Genomic DNA, 19,313 nt, shown 5'->3' with positions numbered 1-19,313 from the left:
CCTGACTCCGTTACACCCCCTCTATCAGAAGGAATGGGCCAAATTTCACCCAACTTATTGTGGGAAGCTTGTGGAAGGCTACGTTTGACCCAAGTTAAACCATTTAAAGGCAATGCTACCAAATACTAATTGAGTGTATGTAAACTTCTGACCCACTGGGAATGTGATGAAAAAAGCTGAAATAAATCATTCTCTCTACTATTATTCTGACATTTCACATTCTATTATTCTGACATTTCACATTCTTAAAATAAAGTGGTGATCCTCAATCTATACCCAATACCCCATAATGACAAAGCATATGTCACAGGTTACTAGGAGTGGTGGGTAAGAGTCAGGCGCAGGGAGCAGAGGGTTCAGTGATTAGTAAAATGTATTCTCCGGCACAAAACGGTCACGCCAAATTACAGCGCACATAACACTGACCAGCCCAAACACAGGACAAACAGTCCGGAGAAAACAACAACGAGAACACATCCACAACCGACAGAGAACAAAAATAATCCCGCACAAACCTAAGCGGGCCTAACAGGCTTAAATAGACAAAAATCAAGAAACACAAAAAGGAACAGGTGCAACTAATAAGACTAAACGAACAGAAAAGGAAAAAGGGATCGGTGGCGGCTAGTAGACCGGCGACGACGACCGCCGAGCACCGCCCGAACAGGCAGGGGAGCCACCTTCGCTGGGAGTCGTGACAGCATAAACAGGTTCATTCAAAGATGAGTGGACGGAACATCCACACCTGTATTTGGGGAGATTCTCCATTCTTCTCTGGAGATCCTCTCAAGCTCTGTCAGGTTGGATTTGGGAGCGATCCTGCACAGCTATTTTCAGGTCTCTCCAGAGATGTTAGATCGGGTTCTAGTCCGGGCTCTAATTGGGCCACTCACGGACATTCAGTAACTTGTCCTGAAGCCACTCCTGCGTTATCTTGGCTGTGTGCTTAGGGTCGTTGTCCTGTTGGAATGTGAACCCTTTCGCCCCAGTCTGAGGTCCTAAGTGCTCTGGAGCAGGTTTTCGTTAAGGATCCCTCTGTACTTTGCGCTGTTCATCTTTCCCTCGACACGGACTAGTCTCCCAGTCCCTGCCGCTGAAAAACATCCCCATAGCAAGATGCTGCACCACCATGCTTTAACCGTAGGGATGGTGCCACGTTTCCTCCAGACGTTTCCTCTGAATGCTTGGCATTCAGGCCAAATAGTGCAATCTTGTATTTGTCAGACCAGAGAATCTTGTTTTTCATGGTCTGAGAGTCATTTAGGTGCACTTTGGCAAACTCCAAGTGGGCTGACATGTGCCTTTTACTGAGGAGTGGCTTCCGTCTGGCCACTCCACTATGAATGCCTGATTGGTGAAGTGCTGCAGAGATGGTTGTCCTTCTGGAAGGTTCTTCCATCTCCACAGAGAAACTCCGGAGCTCTGTCAGAGTAACCATCGTCAGAGTGAATACTCACACCGACCAACAAACTGGCACACACACACACACACACACACACACACACCACACACACACACACACACACACACACACACACACACACACACACACACACACACTTGTTTTACTATCCTTGTGGAGAACAAGCAGTTAATTCTCATTCAAAATCACATTTTCCCAAACCTCTAACCCTTAACCTAACCCTAACCTCAACCCTAATTCTAATTCTAACCCTAAAACCTAAAATAATATTTTTCCTTCCAGGGACTAGATAATGTCCCCACTTGTTTTATTATCTTTGTGAACACAGGCAAATACACACATACAGGCAAACATACACACTCACTCACACACACCCCCAAGCCATAAGACTTATAAACAAGACTGCTAAATAGCTGACTCTATGCACACACTCTGGACTCTACCTACCTACCTACCTATCTACACACACACACACACACACACACACACACACACACACACACACACACACACACACACACACACACACACACACACACACACACACACGCACAGGTAATGGCTTGCAGAGTGACACAAGAATCATTCAAGCCTCACGGTGATCAATCTAAAAGGGGAGGTGGTAAACACAAATGTTTCTCTGTCCTTCCAAGGAGTCTATCTGCCCTTGTTAAAAACAGAGGTCCTTTAAATGAGCAGATGAGAGAAAAAACATGGGAATTGGCTGTTATTGATCAAAGAGAGAGGCCCTTTTCCTCCTTGCTTTGCTATAGCATGGACACAAAGAGCTAACCGATGCATCATACATCAAGCGTATCATATCCGACTCCACTGATTGCCTGTTACAGATATGATGAAGAGCTGGTGAATAGAGATTAATTAGGCACTCATCACAGAAAATGCTGAGGAGAGAATCAGTTATGAGCTTGTGTGTGTATACGTGTGTGTGCGTAATTGTGAACATGTTCCTGTGTGTGTGTGTGTGTGTGTGTGTGTGTGTGTGTGTGTGTGTGTGTGTGTGTGTGTGTGTAATTGTGAATGTGTTCCAGTGTGTGTGTGTGTGTGTGTTCAATGGTAAAGGTGTGTAATTGTGAATGTGTTCCAGTGTGTCTGTGTGTGTGCGTGTGTGTGTGTTCAATGGTAAATGTGTGTAATTGTGAATGTGTTCCAGTGTGTGTGTGTGTGTGTGTGTGTGTGTGTGTGTGTACATGCACGCTCATATGAGAGTATGTGTGGAGCATAACATGGAGCTGTGACTTTGGTAACAGTAACAACACCACTGAGGGCTCATTAGTGGCTACTCTCCCCCTCACTACACTGGTCTAGTGATGGGTTTTAGTCGACATATCTGGAAACACCCCGCTACTAGCTAATTAGCACCCAGTGCTCATTACCCGTTCAGGATCCAATCAGGGCCTCTCTAAAAGAGCCTAGCACATCATCTGTGGACCTGACAGAAGCGCAGTATGACAGTAAGAGCAGTCACCAATGATTCATATGCAAGAGATGGAGGCTAATAGTTTGGCAAAATGGGCAACAGAGAGGTTTGCATACACATTTTTACAGTTGGATGATTTAACCCACACAAGGTGTGGGCCCATCCACAGAAATTGTAATAATGGAGCAATACTCCAAGGTAGACAGTCCACCTCTTTCTCAGTGTAGGGTGACGTTGCCCCTAGTCATTGTTCTGGGGTTAGTTTAATATTTGCCACAATAATGATTAAAGGGGGAACTGCACCTGCTGATTTAACCTCGTTTTTAGTCTTGCTCCTCAAGAAAAGATGGCGGCCATGACATAAGCCAAATGTGAGTTGGCTTGGGGGTGAAAGGGAGAGATATAGAAATAAATCACACAGAGATGGAGCTTCGTCTTCAAGTCACTTGTAAGGAGTGTTTTTCATATGAAATCATCAACCATTTACATAAGTTCAAAATAGAATGTTTCACAAATGCACAAAATATCTTCTATCAAATTACATAGCTCTTACAACTGTTCAATAAACCAGTAGTCTAATTTACACATTACAATGGCTCAATTAACCCTTTTTTATTTTCTCTCTTTTTTAAATTGACACTGAAATGCCAAGACAAACCGTTAACCTTTTTAAATGCACCACGTATGGGAGGATTTATTATCACCATGAATGATCATTGTATATACGGTTCCTATATTTATTACATATGTCAATTATTCCTATCAGAATGTAAACTCGTCCTAATAACAGAGAAAACATGGGAATCCTGGGATTCAGTGCTTTAGATTAGAACAACATTCACATTTCCCAAAAGTGTTCCGTAGCTCCCATTCACCAACACACACAGGAGCTATGGGCGGCGTCTCTCTTGGGCCCACTCTGATCAAAAAGTCACCTTGTGCAAGTGAGGAGCCTTCTAGCAAGCTAGTTAGCAAAAAGCCTAATGGCTAATATCCAAGTGGTCTAAACATACAAATAACACAGTTTTAAACATGTTTGTTACTGACTAAATAACACCCAGTAACATCTGCAACATTCTGACATGAACAAATACATTAGACATCGCGTTCACACCTGAACGGGGAAATATACAAATAATTCACACTGAGATGTGGCCGCGGCTTCAAGCCACCTGTAATGAGTGGTTCACATTATGATTCTGTATTATTATTCCATTGTTATTATTCAGAAGGTACGTATAATTATATCACACCCACACTCACAGAAATGTTCCATACGCACAAAAATAGTATTTCTCTCAAATATTGTGCATAAATTTGTTACATCCCTGTTACTGAGCATTTCCAAGATAATCTATCCACCTGACAGGTGTGGCATATCAAGAAGCTGATTAAACAACATTATATTTACACAGGTGCACCTTGTGCTGGGGACAATAAAAGCCCACTCTAAAATGTGCAGTTTTGTTATCCAACACAATGCCAGATGTCTCAAGTTTTGATGGAGTGTACAATTGGCATGCTGACTTCAGGAATGTGCACATGAGCTGTTGCCAGAGAATTGACTGTTAATTTCTCTACCATAAGCCGCCTCCAACATCTATTTAGAGAATTTGGCAGTACATCCAACCTGCCTCACAACCATGTGTAACCACGCCAGCCATGGACCTCCACATCTGGCTTCTTCACCTGCAAGATGGTCTGAGACCAGCCACTTGGACAGCTGATGAAATTGTGGGTATGCACAACTGAAGAACTTCTGGACAAACTGTCAGAAACCATCTCAGGGAAGCTCAACGGCGTGCTTCTTGTCCTCACAGGGGTCTTGATCGGACAGCAGTTTGGTGTCATAACCGACTTCAGTGGGCAAATGGAGAAGTGTGCTCTTAGCGGATTAATCCCGGTTTCAAATGTCACGGGCAGATGGGAAACAGCATATGTGGCGTCGAGTAGGCGAGTGGTTTGCTGATGTCAACATCATGAACAGAGTACCCCATGGTGGTGGTCTGTTATGGTATGGGCAGGGATAAGCTACAGACAACAAACACGATTGCATTTTATCGATGTCAATTTTAACGCGCAGAGATACCGTGAAGAGATCCTGAGGCCCATTGTCATACCACTCATCCACCGCCGTCACCTCATGTTTCATCATGATAATGCATGGCCCCATGTCGCAGGGATCTTTAGATATTTTCAGCTACCAGGAATTGTCCCAGTTCTTTTTTGGCCTCCATACTCACTAGACTTGTCCCCCATTGAGCATGTTTGGAATGCTCTGGATCGACGTGTATGACAGCATGTTCCAATTCCCGCCAATATCCAGCAACTTCCCACAGCCATTGAAGTGTGACAAAATTCCACAGGCCACAATCAACAGCCTGATCTACTCGGAGGAAATGTGTCACGCTGCATGAGGCATATGGTGGTCACACAAGATACGGACTGGTTTTCTGATCCATGCCCCAACTTTAAAAAATATATATATATATATATATATATATATATATATATATATATATATATATATATATATATATATATATATATATATATACATACAGTGCATTCGGAAAGTATTCAGACCCCTTGACTTTTTCCAGGTTTTGTTATGTTACAGTCTTATTCTAAAATTGATTAAGTAGTTTTTCCCCCCCTCATCAATCTACACACAATACCCCATAATGACAAAGCGGAAACTGAAATATCACATTTACATAAGTATTCTGACCCTTCACTCTGTACTTTGTTGAAGCACCTTTTACAGCGATTGCTGCACAGCTATTTTCAGGGCCTTGGTCATTGAGGTGACCAACAACCCGATAGTGACTCTGACAGCGCTCCAGAGTTCCTCTGTGGAGATGGGAGAACCTTCTAGAAGATCAACGGTCTCTGCAGCACTCCACCAATCCGGCCTTTATGGAAGTGTGGTCAGACGGAAGCCCCCCACTCCTTAGTTAAAGGCAAATGACAGCCTACTTGGAGTTTGCCAAAAGTCACCTAAAGGACTCTCAGACCATGAGAAATTAGATTTTCTGGTCTGATAAAAACAAGATTGAACTCTTTGGCCTGAATGCCAAGCGTCACGTCTGGAGGAAACCTGACCCCATCCCTACGGTGAAGCACGGTAGTGGCAGCATCATGCTGTGGGGATGTTTTTCAGCGGCAGGGACTGGGAGACTAGTCAGGATCAAGAGAAAGATGAACGGAGCAAAGGGACTGAATACTTATATAAATGTGATATTTAAGTTTCAGAAAAATAAAAAATAATGTTTTTGCTTCGTCATTATGGGGTATGTTATGTAGATTGATGAGGGAAAAATTCGATTTAATCAATTTTAGAAGAAGGCTGTAACGTAACAAAATGTGGAAAAATGTCATGGGGTCTGAATACTTTCCAAATGCACTGAATTAGTGTGTAGCCCAAACTGTTTGGACGCTACAGACAGAAGTTGGCAGATTTGCTGTACTAACTTCAGACGAGTACCAAGATGCGTATGGGGGTCGTAGATCAATAGTTTGTAGACCAAACTGTTCGGACGCTACAGACGATTTTGTGAGAAGACCGATTTTTGGGATGTCTCATGGTCTGACAAACACTGCTCTACAGTAGCTCTGTCACCTTTCACCGCAGATGTCTCATGGTCTGACAAACACCGCTCTAGCTCGGTCACCTTTCACCGCAGATGTCTCATGGTCTGACAAACACTGCTCTAGCTCTGTCACCTGTCACATCAGATGTCTCATGGTCTGACAAACACCGCTCTAGCTCTGTCACCTTTCACCGCAGATGTGGAAATGTTACATAGGTGGATGTGGTGGGTTGAGACACATCCATTGCAATAAAAATTCTCTCTCTAGATTAAAATGACAGATTTTTATGGGGATTTTTGGATTATGCTAATTAGATTTCCACGGAGGCATGGACTTTAGGACGGGTTAAACAAGTACAGGAACGTTTTGAGACTATTTCTCTGCAGACATATACCTTTAGCTTTAGTAGCTTGCCCAGGAGATTTATTCTGGGCTCCATCTGGAGCCTTCTCAACCGGAGCCTTGTCCACAGAGGGTCCAGGGGAGGCTGCTGCTGTTAAGGCAGCCTTTTTGGGGGGACTGGCACTTCCCGTGGAGCCTCTCTTCCTCTTGCCTGGGGCAGTGCTGGAGCTCCTGGGGCTGAGGGATGGTGGGTCTGCCTCTGCCTGCCTCAGTGGAGAGCCCTGCTTGGGGGAGGCGCAGAGAACAGGGGGGGGGGGGGGGCTACCTTGGGTTTGAGAGTGATGTGCTGACAGAGGGGGACCTTGGGTGCCGGGGCTGGTGCCTCCAGTGTGATGAGGGGGGCAAGTACGTGGCCGGTGGGTTGACCGTCACTATGACAGAGGGCACACTCTTCTCCTTCTGGAGGGCGGGGTCTGTGGGCTGTTTCTGTGCAGATTCTGCCTCAGTGGAGCCCTCTGGTTGGCTGATAGAGGCCTGCTCTCTCCGGCAGCTGTGGCCTGCGAAGCCTCTTCTCACGCATGATCTTCTCGTAGGTCTTCACCTTCACACTGGCCCCAGATACAGCATCACTCCGTCAGTTAGCAAGGCAGGCCTAAAGACAACAGGACCACAGATTCAGTGATTACGGGTCCAACGCAGCCATTGTTATCATCGTTATATCAAACCATTTCTGGGTAACAATGAAGTATCTTCCTGAGAATGTTGTCAATTCAAATTGTCAAAAAGAAACAAAAACATCTTCCTAATAATTTTGCTAAGACTGTCTGGGAGTGGTCTGAGTGGTGAGGGGGAAATTAAAAACTAGCTGATATTGACAGAGGTTTGGAAGTCTTTCTTTTTGGTCAATTAACTCATTTATCGCCTGGTGACATCACCGTGCAGTCCAAAACTCAATCTCACCAAAAACGGGTTGGAATTTCAGTCTGTCTTTCCAAACATCTCTTACACTGAAAGGGCATTACGTCACAGTGTGGAAAACAAAGGGAACATCTGCTCTTTCCATGATATAGACTGACCAGGTGAATCTACGTAAAAGCTATGATACCTTATTGACGTCACTTGTTAAATCCACTTCAATCATTGTAGATGAGGGGAGATAACAGGTTAAAGAAGGATTTTTAAGCCTTGAGACAGAGGGTGAATGGACAAGACCAAAGATTTAAGTGCCTTTGAACGGGGTACGGTAATAGGTGCCAGATGCCCCGGTTTGAGCTGCTGGGTTTTTCATGCTCAACAGTTTTCCGTGTGTATCAAGAATGGTCCACCACCAACTGGAGTCAACGTGGTCCAGCATCTCATAATGATGAGTGAGAAAGTTAGACCCACAAATATCAGACCCCCCCATTTGCCCCAATACTTTTGGTCCCCTAAAATGGGGGACTATGTACAAAAAGGGCTGTAATGTCTAAACAGTTCACCCAATATTGTTGAAAATTCCTTCAAAATAACGTAAAAGTCTGCACTTTAATCTCATAGTCATTGTATGATTTCAAATCCAAAGTTCGAGAGTACAAGGCCAAAACAACAAAAACAACATCAACGTTCCAATACTTTTTGAGCTCACTTTATATATTTTCAGAAATGATGGTAAATTAGCTTTTATTTTTTAAAGAAATTATAAAAGAGATTGGTGTGGGTTTTTCTCTCTATCTAAAGTACCCATAAGCAAATATCAAATGTAATTCATCATCATTCATTCGTTTTTGGCCGTAGTGCAAAAATGACCATGAGAAGTTTGTTGATGCTTCTTGGCACCTCCCTTTCCGGAGTCTGAGGCAGAGCCTAGGATTTTCCCATTGGACGCCTCCTGTCCCTGGGCCTGCATCCTGGCAGCCTTCTCCCTGTGGATCTCCTCCAGGGTTTTCACCTTCACTCCTCCCACATGAAGGGCCCTCCGGCTGGGCATGTTTAGGTGGGTGGGTCCCTGGGAGTTACCTGGAATTGCTTCCACAGCCGGCTGCTTGGCCTTCATGAGGCTGGGGATGGGCCTCTGGTCCTCATCCAGCTTCTTGGCAAGGAAGATCACAGAGGTCTTCACATGGAGGCTTTTTGCAAGTTTGCTGGTGGTGCCTTTCTTTGGGGCATTGGTAGAGGTGGTTGTATCAGTGAATCAAGTGAGAGGGTCATTCCCTGACCCTGTGCCTAGGACTTAGCCACCTTCTCCTGCCTGATCTCCTCCAATGTTTTTATGCAGATAACTTCAGGTGCCCTAGTCTTCGCTGTTGATCTCAACTGAGGGAGAGGTTAGTTAGAGTTAAAAGACAATAATACATTTTATTCAACATACTGAAAAAAATGTGTCGACTGTTAAGATAAAGTTTCAATGTGGATTATATGAGCCACCCAAAGCTAAACAGAACAACAAGCAAAGAAATGTAGAATTAGAATGACTAAGGAACTTTTTGAGAGAAATTGCATGACGTTAATGAATGTATTTGGGATGTGTTCCACCCGACTGGTCCAAAGGCAGGGGTACAGTCTCTGACCCAGGTTTCTATATTGGCCACTTGAGACACACAGCCTCGAGTCAGAAAAGCTTTAAGGGGATGGCTCTAAGGTCTTTTAAATACAACCCTGTTTTGTCACTGAGTTACTGAAAAATGAAGCGGTCAAATGGTATTTCCTAAATGAATTGAAAAATGAAGTAGTTCCAAACAATATCAATATGATTAATACCTCCCTATATAATTTTAACCTAGCGCTCAAATCACCTTGAAGGGTTGCTCCATTGTTCCTTGAGCTGGGTATATTTGTGCTGGGTATCTTTGAGCTGTAGCTTTGTGCTGGGTATCTTTGAGCTGGGGATCTTTGTGCTGGGTATCTTTGAGCTGGGGATCTTTGAGCTGTAGCTTTGTGCTGGGTATCTTTGAGCTGTAGCTTTGTGCTGGGTATCTTTGAGCTGTAGCTTTGTGCTGGGGATCTTTGAGCTGGGGATCTTTGAGCTGGGGATCTTTGAGCTGGGGATCTTTGAGCTGTAGCTTTGTGCTGGGTATCTTTCCGCTTTACAGCTCCTTCCTGCACTATGGACTATATGCTACTTAATTAATATGTGGCTTTTAATTGTTGTTTATATTATATTTCTCTCTACATTGTTTGGTCTTCCATTTCAGTCATGTAAAGTGTTCTGTGACCTTTATAAATTGCTCTTTAAATAAACTTCACATAACAGTAAGTACACTACATAGGAATCAAAGTGTCTTGGTGTGTTTCTTACCATCTTCGTCCTCAACATCATCTGCTCGGTTGATGACCACAGGCAGGTTTGTGGGTCTGGGAACATTCACCTGAGTCTCCGCCTTGATGACCCCACGGAGCTGTGGATTGGCTGGGCTGGGGAATGGGGCAGAGACAAGAGGAACAGGATTCTCATGAGGCTCCTCCTTTTCTTTTAGGGCCAAATCTGAGTGATAAAACCATCCAGTTCAGTAACTACAGATCATCTCTGGTTCTGATGAAGGTTCATAAGTGAGCCCAAATATGTTATTTATCTCAATCCTGAATGTACGAAACTGAGTGTACAAAACATTAGGAACACCTCCCTAATATTGAGTTGCAACCCCTTTTGCCCACAAAACAGCCTGTAATCGTCAAGGGCATGGTCTCCACAAGCTGTCAAAAGCTTCCCATAGGGATGCTGGCCGCCATGTTGACTCCAATGCTTCCTTTGATGCTAAGGAGATAAAGATCAGTAAGCTAATGGTGTCTTGGTCAGGATCGGCCTCTTGAGAGCGACTACTCACTTTTGTAAGGTGGTATGTATTGGCCTTCTATGAAGTGGGGTTTGTCATGGTGGAAGGCACAGTGCGGCTTCTGGCAGCCAGCAGGCTGGGTCTCAAAGTAACATGCAATCTCCTTTCTATAGCATTTTTCTACAAGAAGGAAAGAGGGAGAGCGAGGGCAGGTCAGAACATGTAGCAACACTGTGACAGCTAATTTCAAGCTAGAATCCTTATTTGCTACATACATTTTTGGACTTATAAATGTATGATATATACCCATTGATCGTTGAAGAATGTGACTTATAAATGCCTCATGATCTTAGTTCAACTGTCGTGCCCCATCAGAACCCAAAATATAAGCTTGTTTTACTCCAATGTTTGTAAACCATGTATATGTAAACAAACACTGTATATACTCAAAACATGGTTAAAACTATTATTTTGGTCTGTCCTTGCATCCAAACCTGTATGAATTTGAGAGTGGTTACATTTCTCCAGGCCCATCCCTCAACCTTTTTACCAAAACAGAGGTGGGTTACCATTTGTTATTTTTTTCAATTAAGGATTCTGAATTTAAGAAAAAAATCCAATGAAACACAGATATTTTTATGGTAATGACTCAAAACTAAGGTTTTCATATTCCGGAACTTTCAATAAATTCCATGGTTTTCCCGAAATCGCAGTTAGGGGATTCCCGGAATCAGGAGGGAATAAGCAGGAAACTCGGAATCCTCCAACCAGGATTTGTGGAAAACCAGGGAATGTATTGAAAGTTCCTGGAATTTTTCAACCCTACTTAAAACCCACGATAGAAATCGGAGAATTTTGTTGAATAAGACAAAACAGCCCAAAATGTCCCACTCGACATTTCCGGAACAGAGCAACAGCCCACGAACCTGGTTTTAAGACATGGTCTTTCTCTTCCCCTCTATAATGACCACTTGAGACACGCACAGCCTCAAGTTGGCAAAGCTTTAATGGGATATTACTGAAATGCTTATTTGTTTGGGTTTACAAAGGAAATGATTAACAAAGATGGTCCCTGAAAGAGAGAGTGTGCCCTATCCTTACCTTGATCTGCATGTGGCAGAACATGGAGACCTGTTTGGGAGCAGCGTCTCTCCTGCCACAGGCTGCAGACGAAATTACTGCCCTTGGCGGCTTCACAGTGTCTGAAGGGGCAGCTGTCGCCCTGCACCAGGAGACACAGACACAACAAAGTCAATACAGAATACTGACATATACCTCATGTGCATACCTCCAAAACTGTGCATACCTCCAAAACTGTGACTGTGTCACTGTGTGATACTATTACAATAGAACACTGTGAATGCCCTTATTTCTCATGGCCCCTACTTTAGCACATGTGGTGTTGAAGAAGAAATAGCAGCCATCTCCATGGTTAGTTATGTTCCGGCTTGTTGATTGGATTCACTTCCAATCAATGTTCCCTTCAGAGCCAACAGGACTCTTCCTGGGCTGGCAACAAGGAAACAAGTGAGCCATGGCCATTTCTCTGGTGTGAATGGATTCCATTTCTTCACTGTGGAGGCAAAAGAACTGAACAGAGTTGAGTTCTACGTTCTCAAAGGATTTTGAATTGCTTTGTGGTCCATTGTGAAATACGTCCATGACAGATTGGTGAACATGTAATAATGGGCCTGTGTATTCCATAGTCCCAGTCGGTATTCACGTAATAATAAGGAATTCCCATCGACCATCGACCACGCCCACAAATTGGGGAAAACCAACATTATTTCCTATTGACCCCCATTGTAAAAAAGGCAACTTTGTCGTCAATTTTTTTGTTATACAGAAATATCAACCACTCAGGGATTTCACCATGAGACCAATGGTGACTTTAAAACAGTTACAGAGTTTAATGGCTGCGATAGGAGAAAACTGAAGATGGATCAACAACATTGTAGTTACTCCACATTACTAACCTAAATGACAGTGAAAAGAAGTAAGCTTGAACAGAATACAAATATTCCAAATAAGCATCCTGTTTGCAATAAGGAAATAAAGTAAAACTGCTAAAAACGTGGCAAATAAATTAGTTGTATGTCCAGAATACAAAGCGTTATGTTTGGGGCAAATCCAACACAACACATCACTGAGTACCGCTTTCCGGCTCTACAGCTGCACCATCGAGAGCATCCTGACTGATTGCATCACTGTTGGTATGGCAACTGCTCAGACTCCAACCGCAAGGCACTACAGAGGGTAGTGCGTACGGCCAAATACATCACTGGGGCCAAGCTTCCTGCCATCCAGGACCTCTATACCAGGTGGTGTCAGAGGAAGGCCCTAAAAATTGTCAAACCCTCCAGCCACCCCAGTCATACGCTGTTCTCTCTGCTACGCACAGCAAGTGTTACTGGAGCGCCAAGTCTAGGACAAAAAGGCTTCTCAACATCTTCTACCCCCAAGCCATAAGACTCCTGAACAGCTAATTAAATGGCTACCCAGACTATTTGCATTGCCCCCCCTTCCCCTTTTACGCTGCTGCTCTTCTCTGTTAATTATCTATGCATAGTCAGTTTAAGTCTATATATGGTGTACAAATGACCTCAATTACCTCAACTAACCGGTGCCCCCACACATTGACTCTGTACCTGTACCCACCTGTATATAGCCTCACTATTGTTATTTTACTGCTGCTACTTAATTATTTGTTACTTTATTTCTTGTATTGTTGTTATTTATTTTTCTTCTTTTTGAAACTGTATTGTTGGTTTAGGGCCTGTAAGTAAGCTACACCTGTTGTATTCGGCGCATGTGACAAATACAAATTGGTTTGATTTGAATTCAAGAATTTAATTGGAATTTTAAATGAAAGTTCCCACAACCAATCTATGTTTACCATTATATCGGTTGAGAACTAGAGTTCCTCTAAACAATTGTTTGGTGTCAGTCAGACTGCGGCACAAGGTAGATACAGAAGGCAGTTTGTGACACCCTGCTTTGCCCTGTTAGTCATTGTTTAAAGGTGTCATAGACAGTATACAGATTCACTCTTTCTGCATCAACAATGATACATGACTGAACCACAAGCCCTTCACAACGCAAGATGGGGAATTACCTGAGGATGTTTGAAAAAACTACAATTCTGTTCATTTCCATTAAAGAAATATCATTACCCAAGTATTTCACTATCAAATAATCATAAAATGTGCAGATGTTAAAAGACACAAGGGATTGTTTTACCATGAGAAACAGTGAAAAGAGAAGGACAGAGTAAAAACAATAAAATATAAATAAGATTACATTATTTATTGAAGAAATTGAAAATAATAGAAAATTAGAATAGAAAATAAGCCCTCCAGAGTCCTCTGTTGACATGTTGTAGCAACCCCAGTCTCTACTCAGATGGCACGCGCAGATAGATGATGGAGGTGGTTGGGGATTTTCAGTAACATAAAATCATATTTTCCCCAAAAAATAAATGAGGAAATGTGTCAAATCAACCCTCCTCTATGGCAGTGACAGGTGATGCCTTGCATGTCGCACTGGCGGTACAGTAAGTTGAAGTTCCACTGTTTTTTTTTAGTTCTGGTGGTTGACTGAGGGTTGATGATTAGTTGTGGTCACTTGAAATCCTACTGGTCCAATAAATAAACAAATATTTGTCACATGCTTCATAGACAACAGGTGTAGACAAACCGTGAAATACATACTTATGGATCCTTTCCCAACAATGCAGCGTTAATAAAGAGAATAAAAAAATACAAATAGTGACACGAGGAATAAATACACAGTGAAAAACTAATAAAAAATAACAAGTAAAAATAGCATGGCTATGTATACAGTGGCAAGAAAAAGTTGGAAATACTTGGATTTCTGCATAAATTGGTCACAATCTGCTTAAACTAATAACGCACAAACAATTATACGTTTTCATGTCTTTATTGAACACACTGTGTAAACATTCACAGTGCATGGTGGGAAAAGTATGTGAACCCTTGGATTTAATAAATGGCTGACCCTCCTTTGGCAGCAATAACCTCAACCAGGTTGGTTCAAGGTCGTGAACCATTCCTTTACAAAACTGTTTCAGTTCAGCAATATTCTTGGGATGTCTGGTGTGAACTGCTCTTTTGAGGGCATGCCACAGCATCTCAATTGGGTTGAGGTCAGGACTCTGACTGGGCCACTCCAGAAGGCGTATTTCTTCCTTTGAAGCTATTCTGTTGTTGATTTACTTCCGTGTTTTGAGTCATTGTCCTGTTGCATCACCCAACTACTGTTGAGCTTCAATTGGCGGACAGATAGCCTTACATTCTCATGCAAAATGTCTTGATAAACTCAGGAATTCATTTTTCCGTCAATGATAGCAAGTTGTCCAGGCCCTGAGGCAGCAAAGCAGCCCCAAACCATGATGCTCCCTCCACCATACTTTACAGTTGGGATGAGGTTTTGATGTTGGTGTGCTGTGCCTTTTTTTCTCCACACATAGTGTTGTGTGTTCTTTCCAAACAACTCAACTGTAGTTTCATCTGTCCACAGAATATTTTGCCAGTAGCGCTGTGAAACATCCAGGTGCTCTTTTGCGAACTTCAGACGTGCAGCAAAGTTGTTTTTGGACTGCATTGGCTTCTTCCGTGGTGTCCTCCCATGAACACCATTCTTGTTTTGTGTTTTACGTATCGTAGACTCGTCAACAGAGATGTTAGCATGTTCCAGAGATTTCTGTACGTCTTCAGCTGACACTCTAGAATTCTTCTTAACCTCTTAGCATTCTGCGCTGTGCTCTTGCAGTCATCTTTGCAGGACGGCCACTCCTAGGGAGAGTAGCAACAGTGCTGAACTTTCTCCATTTATAGACAAGTTGTCTTTCCTTGGACTGATGCACATGAAGGCTTTTAGAAATACTTTTGTAACCCTTTACAGTTTTATGCAAGTAAACAATTCTTAATCTTAGGTCTTCTGAGATCTCTTTAGATCGAGGCATGGATCAGGCAATGCTTCTTAGCAAACTCAAATTTTGAGAGTGTTTTTTATAGGGCGAGGCAGCTCTAACCAAAATCTCCAATCTTATCTCATTGATTGGACTCCAGGTGAGCTGACTCCTGACTCCAATTACCTTTTGGAGAAGTCATTAGCCTAGGGGTTCACATACTTTTTCCAACCTACACTGTGAATGCTTAAATTATGTATTCAATATAGACAAGAAAAGTACCCTCATTTGTGCGTTATTAGTTTAAGCACACTATGTTTGTCTATTATTGTAACAGATGAAAATCAGATCAAATTTGATGACCAATTTATGCAGAAATCCAGGTAATTCCACTCTACATTGCCCTGAGTAGAGTGCCGTCTTTCAGATGGGACATTAAACTGGTGACCTGACTCTCTGTGGTCACTAGATGCACTATTGTAAAGTGGCTGTTCCACTGGATGTCAGAAGGTGAATTCACCAATTTGTAAGTCGCTCTGGATAAGAGCGTCTGCTAAATGACTTAAATGTAAATGTAAATGTAAAGATCCTATGGCACTTATCGTAAGAGTAGGGGTGTTAACCCTGGTGTCCTGGCTAAATTCCTAATCTGGCCCTCATACCATCATGGCCATCTAATCATCCACAGCTTACAATTGGCTCATTCCTCCCCCTCCTCCCCCGTCTATTTTTGTTAAAGATGAAAATCAGATCAAATTTGATGACCAATTTATGCCGAAATCCAGGTAATTCCAAAGGGTTCACATGCTTTGTCTTGCCACTGTACAGGGAATAGAAAATAATGTGCTGTGTGCGTGTGCGTGTGTGTGTGTGTGTGTGTGTGTGTGTGTGTCAGTGTAAGCATTTGTGATTGTGTAGGTAGAGTCCAGAGTGTGTGCATAGAATCAGCTATTTAGCAGTCTTCTTTATAAGTCTTATGGCTTGGGGGTGTAAGCTGTTCAGTGTCCTGTTGATTCCAGACCTGGTGCATTCGTACCGCTTTCCATGCGGTAGCAGAGAAAACAGTCTGTGGCTTGGATGGCTGGAGTTTTTCAAAAGAATGTGGGCCTTCCTATGACACCACCTGGTATAGAGGTCCTGGATGGCAGGAAGCAAGGCCCCAGTGATGTACTGGGCTGAACACACTACCCTCAGTAGCACCTTGTGGTCGGATTCCAAGCAGTTGCTATACCATGCGGTGATGCAGCCAGGCAAGATGCTCTCGATGGGGCAGCTGTATAACTTTTTGCGTATCTGAGGGTGATGATGAACATAGGCTTTACTCTAGAACAAGGGTCGGTTCAAGGTCGTGAACAGAGTATCAGGTGGCCAGTCTTGCTGCCAATCACCTCATTCAGCTCCAGCAGGTGGTCGTTAAATCCCTTGCTGGGGTCCAGCTCACAGCTCACGATAGTAGCCTATGAACTCCTTCATCAGCTCGTCAAAGTCATCCATGGTGGAGGAGGTGGTCGAGGGCGGCTCCCATGGCTGAGCGAGACATCACCACAGGGCTGGAGAGGAGCGAGAGGAACTAGATAGTAAATTGAACCTCATTTAGCCATGCAAGTTTGGGTTCATGCTATGTTTAACCATATGACAGGTGATACAGTTATTGGTTGTAACAGTAGCAGTTGGCCAATGTTACCTCTGTGGGACTATGCAGGTCTCTGGGTCTGCTGTGGTGGAGGCAGGCTGGGTGACAGAGACTGCTTGGAGCTGCTCTCTCAGGGGGCTAGAGCTGGTGGCCAGGCCCAGGGACAGTGGGTGAACTCCTGGGAACATCTGGTCCTTGACAAGAGATCAAGGACACCTGGAGATAACAATAACAAATGTTATCAACACAGCAGCATACCACCCTGCATTCCACTGCTGGCTTACCTCTGAATCTAAGCTGGGTTGATCTGCTGGGAGAACACATGCTGCTGGAAGTGGTGTTGGAGGGCCAGTAAGAGGCACTGTCTTCTGGTCTAAAAAAATATCCCAATGTCCCAGGGCAGTGATTACGGACATTGCCCTATGTAGCCTTTCTGTCTCCCGACACGTTCATTACTATGGGACAGCTGGAGATCGAATTTGAATATCAAAACAATGTTGCAAATGTCAGAGATAGACAGCAAGGTTCATACAATTCAGGATTAGACCCACCCATTGTATAATTACTTGCAAGCTCTTCTCAACAGTACAGTATGCAGACTGATGTTGTGCAAGGTCACTGATTGTTTGATGAACAAAATTCCATGAAAGCATGTGTTGAAGTCAATTTTGAATTTGAAGTCAACAACAAACAGTAATACCTTTGCTAGGCAAAGCATTTTGCATTTTGTCGTTTAAAATCACAGCTAAGAAGTTTTGCGGTTGAAATTGCAGTGTATTTAGTTGGAGAAGTTTGACATGCGCTAGCAGCAAGAGGGGTTACATCAGGACAAACAAAAAACAATTGCTTAGCAACCAGACAGCAGTGCAATCTCTTTTATTTATTTTACCAGGTTAGTCTTGTTGAGATAAGAAAAAATCTCCTTTTCAAGAGAGACCATGGACCAAGAGCATCAACACGTACGTTTCAGACAAACAGACACATGACATCAGCCAGACGAGGATACAGTAACAAACGAGGATACAGTAACAAACATGTACGAGCAAGAAAAACATCTGAGTGCAAATACATCAAGCATTATTAGAGCCTGGAATAAATCACATTGCCATTACAGTATCAGACACACATTCAAGCAAAATGACTAATGACAACTAGAAACAGCTACATGCCTCAACAACCTGTTCATCTATTTGTCTTTTAAACTCCTCCAGGGACACAGGGTCCTGTAGTTTTAGGTTGGTTTGGAGGGATTTCCAAGGCTAGTTGGCTGAGTAATGAAGAAAAAAAAAATCCATGCTCTGATGCTAGGAACTGTTAGCATGAAACGGGATTGGAATCTGAGCTTGTATGTGTTTTAGCACGGAGCTAAAATAGAGAAAAGGGAAGAAAAGAAACGGTACAATTCCAGTATTTGTATAACCCTTGTGATTGCTTAGCTGTGGGGGTTATCCAATCAGGCTCAAGTCCTCTGTTCTTCTCGAGCTCATAAAATAATAGTGTTTCATGTGGGTGATTGCTGAAAGGCCAGACTATTTGGCTTGACAATGACAATTGAGCAGGCAAAAGCACAAAGAGATCTGGGACCAGGCTACTTTGCATGGGTTTTCGCTAAACAAATTCAGGAGAGAGCTTTGAGAGATGTTTCTCTGCAGACATGTACCTTCAATAACTTGCCCAGGGGGATTTCTTCTGGGCTCCATCTTGAGCCTTCTCAAGCGGAGCTTCGTCCACAGAGGGTCCAGGGGAGGCAGCTGCTGTTAAGGCAGCCATTTTTATTAGAACTGGCACTTCCCGTGGAGCCTCTCTTCCTCTTACTTAAGGAGATGAAGATCAGTAAGCTAATGGTGGTTTGGTCACAATCTGTCTCTTCAGAGAGACTACTCACTTTTGTCGGGCGGGATGTATACGCCATCTATGGAGCAGGGTTTCTTGCGTTGGAAGGCACAGTGAGAATTCGGAGTCTTAAAGTGACGCGCGATCTCCTTCCTATTTTTCTACAAGAGCCAAAGAGGCAGACATTGTAAAACATGAAGCAACATTGTAAAAGCTCACTTAAAGAGTAACTGCCCCGTAAACACAACTCCTCATTTAGAAAACAACACATTTGGTATCAGTATGAGTCAGATTTTTTTTTTTTACTGTCGAAATTTACTACAAAGTGTAAATAGGATCATTTTGGTGATGAAGTCAGTCTCTTCCAAAAC

General features: G+C 43.2%; 1 pseudogene; it reads right to left on the bottom strand.

Annotated features, from left to right (window-relative positions):
* Positions 1-18,879, bottom strand: part of LOC135529091 (zinc finger CCCH domain-containing protein 11A-like) — a 34,424-nt pseudogene extending 15,545 nt beyond the window's left edge.
* Positions 18,880-19,313: the final 434 nt, after the last annotated feature.

The sequence above is a fragment of the Oncorhynchus masou genome, chromosome 5 (assembly GCF_036934945.1).
Source record: "Oncorhynchus masou masou isolate Uvic2021 chromosome 5, UVic_Omas_1.1, whole genome shotgun sequence".
NCBI lineage: Eukaryota > Metazoa > Chordata > Actinopteri > Salmoniformes > Salmonidae > Oncorhynchus > Oncorhynchus masou.
This window is presented reverse-complemented; position numbering and strand designations above follow the sequence as displayed.